Raw genomic sequence first — 6,005 nt, 5'->3', positions numbered from 1 at the left:
CTCTGTCTCATACGTTAGTCGGTCCTTTCGCCATCTTGGCCGGGTGGGCGGAGCGAGGAGGGGCTGCCATGGAGACGCCAGGTTCGCAGCAGCCAATCATTGCTAAGAAATAGAGTTAGTGTCCGAAGGACGTCACTTCCGGCGTCAATGGTCACTTGTAGATGACCTGTGCTACTTCCGCCATTCTATGTGAGGGCAAGGAAAGTATCACACAGGAGAGGGCTAGATACACAGCTCAGCAGTATCACACAGGAGAGGATTAGATACACAGCTCAGCAGTATCACACAGGAGAGGGCTAGATACACAGCTCAGCAGTATCACACTGGAGAGGATTAGATACACAGCTCAGCAGTATCACACAGGAGAGGATTAGATACACAGCTCAGCAGTATCACACAGGAGAGGGCTAGATACACAGCTCAGCAGTATCACACTGGAGAGGATTAGATACACAGCTCAGCAGTATCACACAGGAGAGGATTAGATACACAGCTCAGCAGTATCACACAGGAGAGGATTAGATACACAGCTCAGCAGTATCACACTGGATAGGATTAGATACACATCTCAGCAGTATCACACTGGATAGGATTAGATACACATCTCAGCAGTATCACACAGGAGAGGATTAGATACACAGCTCAGCAGTATCACACAGGAGAGGATTAGATACACAGCTCAGCAGTATCACACAGGAGAGGGCTAGATACACAGCTCAGCAGTATCACACAGGAGAGGATTAGATACACAGCTCAGCAGTATCACACAGGAGAGGGCTAGATACACAGCTCAGCAGTATCACACAGGAGAGGATTAGATACACAGCTCAGCAGTATCACACTGGATAGGATTAGATACACATCTCAGCAGTATCACACAGGAGAGGATTAGATACACAGCTCAGCAGTATCACACAGGAGAGGATTAGATACACAGCTCAGCAGACAGTATCACACAGGAGAGGGCTAGATACACAGCTCAGCAGTATCACACAGGAGAGGATTAGATACACAGCTCAGCAGACAGTATCACACAGGAGAGGATTAGATACACAGCTCAGCAGTATCACACAGGAGAGGATTAGATACACAGCTCAGCAGTATCACACTGGATAGGATTAGATACACATCTCAGCAGTATCACACAGGAGAGGATTAGATACACAGCTCAGCAGTATCACACTGGATAGGATTAGATACACAGCTCAGCAGTATCACACTGGATAGGATTAGATACACAGCTCAGCAGTATCACACTGGATAGGATTAGATACACAGCTCAGCAGTATCACACTGGATAGGATTAGATACACAGCTCAGCAGTATCACACTGGATAGGATTAGATACACATCTCAGCAGTATCACACAGGAGAGGATTAGATACACAGCTCAGCAGTATCACACAGGAGAGGATTAGATACACGGCTCAGCAGTATCACACTGGATAGGATTAGATACACAGCTCAGCAGTATCACACTGGATAGGATTAGATACACAGCTCAGCAGTATCACACAGGAGAGGATTAGATACACAGCTCAGCAGACATTATCACAGGAGAGGATTAGATACACAGCTCAGCAGACAGTATCACAGGAGAGGATTAGATACACAGCTCAGCAGTATCACACTGGATAGGATTAGATACACATCTCAGCAGTATCACACTGGATAGGATTAGATACACAGCTCAGCAGACAGTATCACAGGAGAGGATTAGATACACAGCTCAGCAGACAGTATCACAGGAGAGGATTAGATACACGGCTCAGCAGACAGTATCACACAGGAGAGGATTAGATACACAGCTCAGCAGTATCACACAGGAGAGGATTAGATACACAGCTCAGCAGTATCACACAGGAGAGGATTAGATACACAGCTCAGCAGACTGTATCACACTGGATAGGATTAGATACACAGCTCAGCAGTATCACACTGGATAGGATTAGATACACAGCTCAGCAGACAGTATCACACAGGAGAGGATTAGATACACAGCTCAGCAGTATCACACTGGATAGGATTAGATACACGGCTCAGCAGAGAGTATCACACAGGAGAGGATTAGATACACAGCTCAGCAGTCAGTATCACACAGGAGAGGATTAGATACACAGCTCAGCAGTCAGTATCACACAGGAGAGGATTAGATACACAGCTCAGCAGACAGTATCACACAGGAGAGGATTAGATACACAGCTCAGCAGTATCACACTGGATAGGATTAGATACACGGCTCAGCAGAGAGTATCACACAGGAGAGGATTAGATACACAGCTCAGCAGTCAGTATCACACAGGATAGGATTAGATACACAGCTCAGCAGACAGTATCACACAGGATAGGATTAGATACACAGCTCAGCAGACAGTATCACACAGGATAGGTTTAGATACACAGCTCAGCAGTCAGTATCACACAGGATAGGGTTAGATACACGGCTCAGCAGGCAGTATCACTCAGGATAGGATTAGATACAGCGCTCAGCAGACAGTATCACACAGGAGAGGATTAGATACACAGCACACAGTACCACACAGGAGAGGATTAGATACACAGCACACCGTACCACACAGTAGAGGATTAGATACACAGCTCAGCAGTCAGTATCACACAGGAGAGGATTAGATACACAGCTCAGCAGTATCACACTGGATAGGATTAGATACACAGCTCAGCAGACAGTATCACACAGGAGAGGATTAGATACACAGCTCAGCAGACAGTATCACACAGGAGAGGATTAGATACACAGCACACAGTACCACACAGGAGAGGATTAGATACACAGCTCAGCAGTCAGTATCACACAGGAGAGGATTAGATACACAGCTCAGCAGTCAGTATCACACAGGAGAGGATTAGATACACAGCACACAGTACCACACAGGAGAGGATTAGATACACAGCACACAGTACCACACAGTAGAGGATTAGATACACAGCACACAGTACCACACAGTAGAGGATTAGATACACGGCTCAGCAGTCAGTATCACACAGGATAGGATTAGATACACAGCTCAGCAGACAGTATCACACAGGATAGGATTAGATACACAGCTCAGCAGACAGTATCACACAGGATAGGTTTAGATACACAGCTCAGCAGACAGTATCACACAGGATAGGATTAGATACACAGCTCAGCAGACAGTATCACACAGGATAGGTTTAGATACACAGCTCAGCAGACAGTATCACACAGGAGAGGATTAGATACACAGCTCAGCAGACAGTATCACACAGGAGAGGATTAGATACACAGCTCAGCAGACAGTATCACACAGGATAGGATTAGATACACGGCTCAGCAGGCAGTATCACACAGGATAGGATTAGATACACAGCTCAGCAGTCAGTATCACACAGGAGAGGATTAGATACACAGCTCAGCAGTCAGTATCACACAGGAGAGGATTAGATACACAGCTCAGCAGTCAGTATCACACAGGAGAGGATTAGATACACAGCTCAGCAGACAGTATCACACAGGATAGGATTAGATACACAGCTCAGCAGGCAGTATCACACAGGAGAGGGTTAGATACACAGCTCAGCAGTCAGTATCACACAGGAGAGGATTAGATACACGGCTCAGCAGACAGTATCACACAGGAGAGGATTAGATACACGGCTCAGCAGTCAGTATCACACAGGAGAGGATTAGATACACAGCTCAGCAGGCAGTATCACACAGGAGAGGATTAGATACACAGCTCAGCAGTCAGTATCACACAGGATAGGATTAGATACACAGCTCAGCAGGCAGTATCACACAGGAGAGGATTAGATACACAGCTCAGCAGTCAGTATCACACAGGAGAGGATTAGATACACAGCTCAGCAGTCAGTATCACACAGGAGAGGATTAGATACACAGCTCAGCAGACAGTATCACACAGGATAGGATTAGATACACGGCTCAGCAGACCATATCACTCAGGATAGGATTAGATACAGCGCTCAGCAGACAGTATCACATAGGATTGGATACACAGCTCAGCAGTCAGTATCACACAGGATAGGATTAGATACACAGCTCAGCAGACAGTATCACACAGGAGAGGATTAGATACACAGCTCAGCAGTATCACACAGGAGAGGATTAGATACACAGCTCAGCAGACAGTATCACATAGATACATAGGGTGGTATCACACTGGTGAGGATTAGATACATAAGGTGGTATCACACAGGTGAGGATTAGATACATAAGGTAGTATCACACAGGTGAGGATTAGATACATAAGGTGGTATCACACAGGTCAGGATTAGATACATAAGGTGGTATCACACAGGTCAGGATTAGATGCATAAGGTGGTATCACACAGGAGAGGATTAGATACGGAGTTGTGTGATGTGGATTGTGTATGACCTCATCTCCTGGGTGTGACATCACACGTGGTGCTGTAGGTGGGGGGTGAGGGTGCACTGTATGGTGGTATACTTGTGGGGGGGCATCTCCTCAGCTCCTGCCCCTGCTCTCTGTGTTATCCTGTATGCGCAGCACATGTTGTCGCTCTCATGGGACAGGTAATGAAGGGTTAATGCCCTGGGGAGCGGAGGGCGGTATACGAGAACATCACGTACCTGACCCTATACTTACCTGTACAGCCCAGGGGGATAGTGCTGCAAACTGTGTGCACTGTATATACACTGTGCACTGTGTATATACACTCACCGGCCACTTTATTAGGTACACCTGTCCAACTGCTCGTTAACACTTAATTTCTAATCAGCCAATCACATGGCGGCAGTGCATTTAGGCATGGAGACATGGTCAAGACAATCTCCTGCAGTTCTCGCGAGCATCAGTATGGGGAAGAAAGGTGATTTGTGGCCTGTGAACGTGGCATGGTTGTTGGTGCCAGAAGGGCTGGTCTGAGTATTTCAGAAACTGCTGATCTACTGGGATTTTCACGCACAACCATCTCTAGGGTTTACAGAGAATGGTCCGAAAAAGAAAAAACATCCAGTGAGCGGCAGTTCTGTGGGCGGAAATGCCTTGTTGATGCCAGAGGTCAGAGGAGAATGGGCAGACTGGTTCGAGCTGATAGAAAGGCAACAGTGACTCAAATCGCCACCCGTTACAACCAAGGTAGGCAGAAGAGCATCTCTGAACGCACAGTACGTCCAACTCTGAGGCAGATGGGCTACAGCAGCAGAAGACCACACCGGGTGCCACTCCTTTCAGCTAAGAACAGGAAACTGAGGCTACAATTTGCACAAGTTCATCGAAATTGGACAGTAGAAGATTGGAAAAACGTTGCCTGGTCTGAGGAGTCTCGATTTCTGCTGCGACATTCGGATGGTTGGGTCAGAATTTGGTACAACAACATGAAAGCATGGATCCATCCTGCCTTGTATCAGCGGGTCAGGCTGGTGGTGGTGGTGTCATGGATCCATCCTGCCTTGTATCAGCGGCTCAGGCTGGTGGTGCTGGTGTCATGGATCCATCCTGCCTTGTATCAGCGGCTCAGGCTGGTGCTGGTGTCATGGATCCATCCTGCCTTGTATCAGCGGGTCAGGCTGGTGGTGCTGGTGTCATGGATCCATCCTGCCTTGTATCAGCGGCTCAGGCTGGTGCTGGTGGTGTCATGGATCCATCCTGCCTTGTATCAGCGGCTCAGGCTGGTGGTGATGGTGTCATGGATCCATCCTGCCTTGTATCAGCGGCTCAGGCTGGTGGTGGTGGTGTCATGGATCCATCCTGCCTTGTATCAGCGGGTCAGGCTGGTGGTGGTGGTGTCATGGATCCATCCTGCCTTGTATCAGCGGCTCAGGCTGGTGCTGGTGGTGTCATGGATCCATCCTGCCTTGTATCAGCGGCTCAGGCTGGTGGTGGTGGTGTCATGGATCCATCCTGCCTTGTATCAGCGGGTCAGGCTGGTGCTGGTGGTGTCATGGATCCATCCTGCCTTGTATCAGCGGCTCAGGCTGGTGGTGGTGGTGTCATGGATCCATCCTGCCTTGTATCAGCGGCTCAGGCTGGTGGTGG

The 6,005-nt window shown here is 48.1% G+C and overlaps 1 protein-coding gene across 1 annotated transcript in view; it reads left to right on the top strand.

Moving 5' to 3' along the window:
• The first annotated feature begins 13 nt into the window (after positions 1 to 13).
• LOC140110801 (V-set domain-containing T-cell activation inhibitor 1-like) overlaps positions 14 to 6,005 on the top strand; it is a 51,063-nt gene continuing 45,071 nt past the window's right edge. The window contains exon 1 of the mRNA XM_072132286.1: positions 14 to 81. The gene's annotated coding sequence lies outside the window, so the exon portion shown is untranslated. The remainder of the gene's footprint in view (positions 82 to 6,005) is intronic.

This window comes from Engystomops pustulosus, unplaced genomic scaffold (assembly GCF_040894005.1).
Source record: "Engystomops pustulosus unplaced genomic scaffold, aEngPut4.maternal MAT_SCAFFOLD_329, whole genome shotgun sequence".
NCBI classification, from domain to species: Eukaryota; Metazoa; Chordata; class Amphibia; order Anura; family Leptodactylidae; genus Engystomops; species Engystomops pustulosus.
Note: the sequence above shows the minus strand (reverse complement) of the source record. Positions and strands in the feature narration are given on the sequence as shown.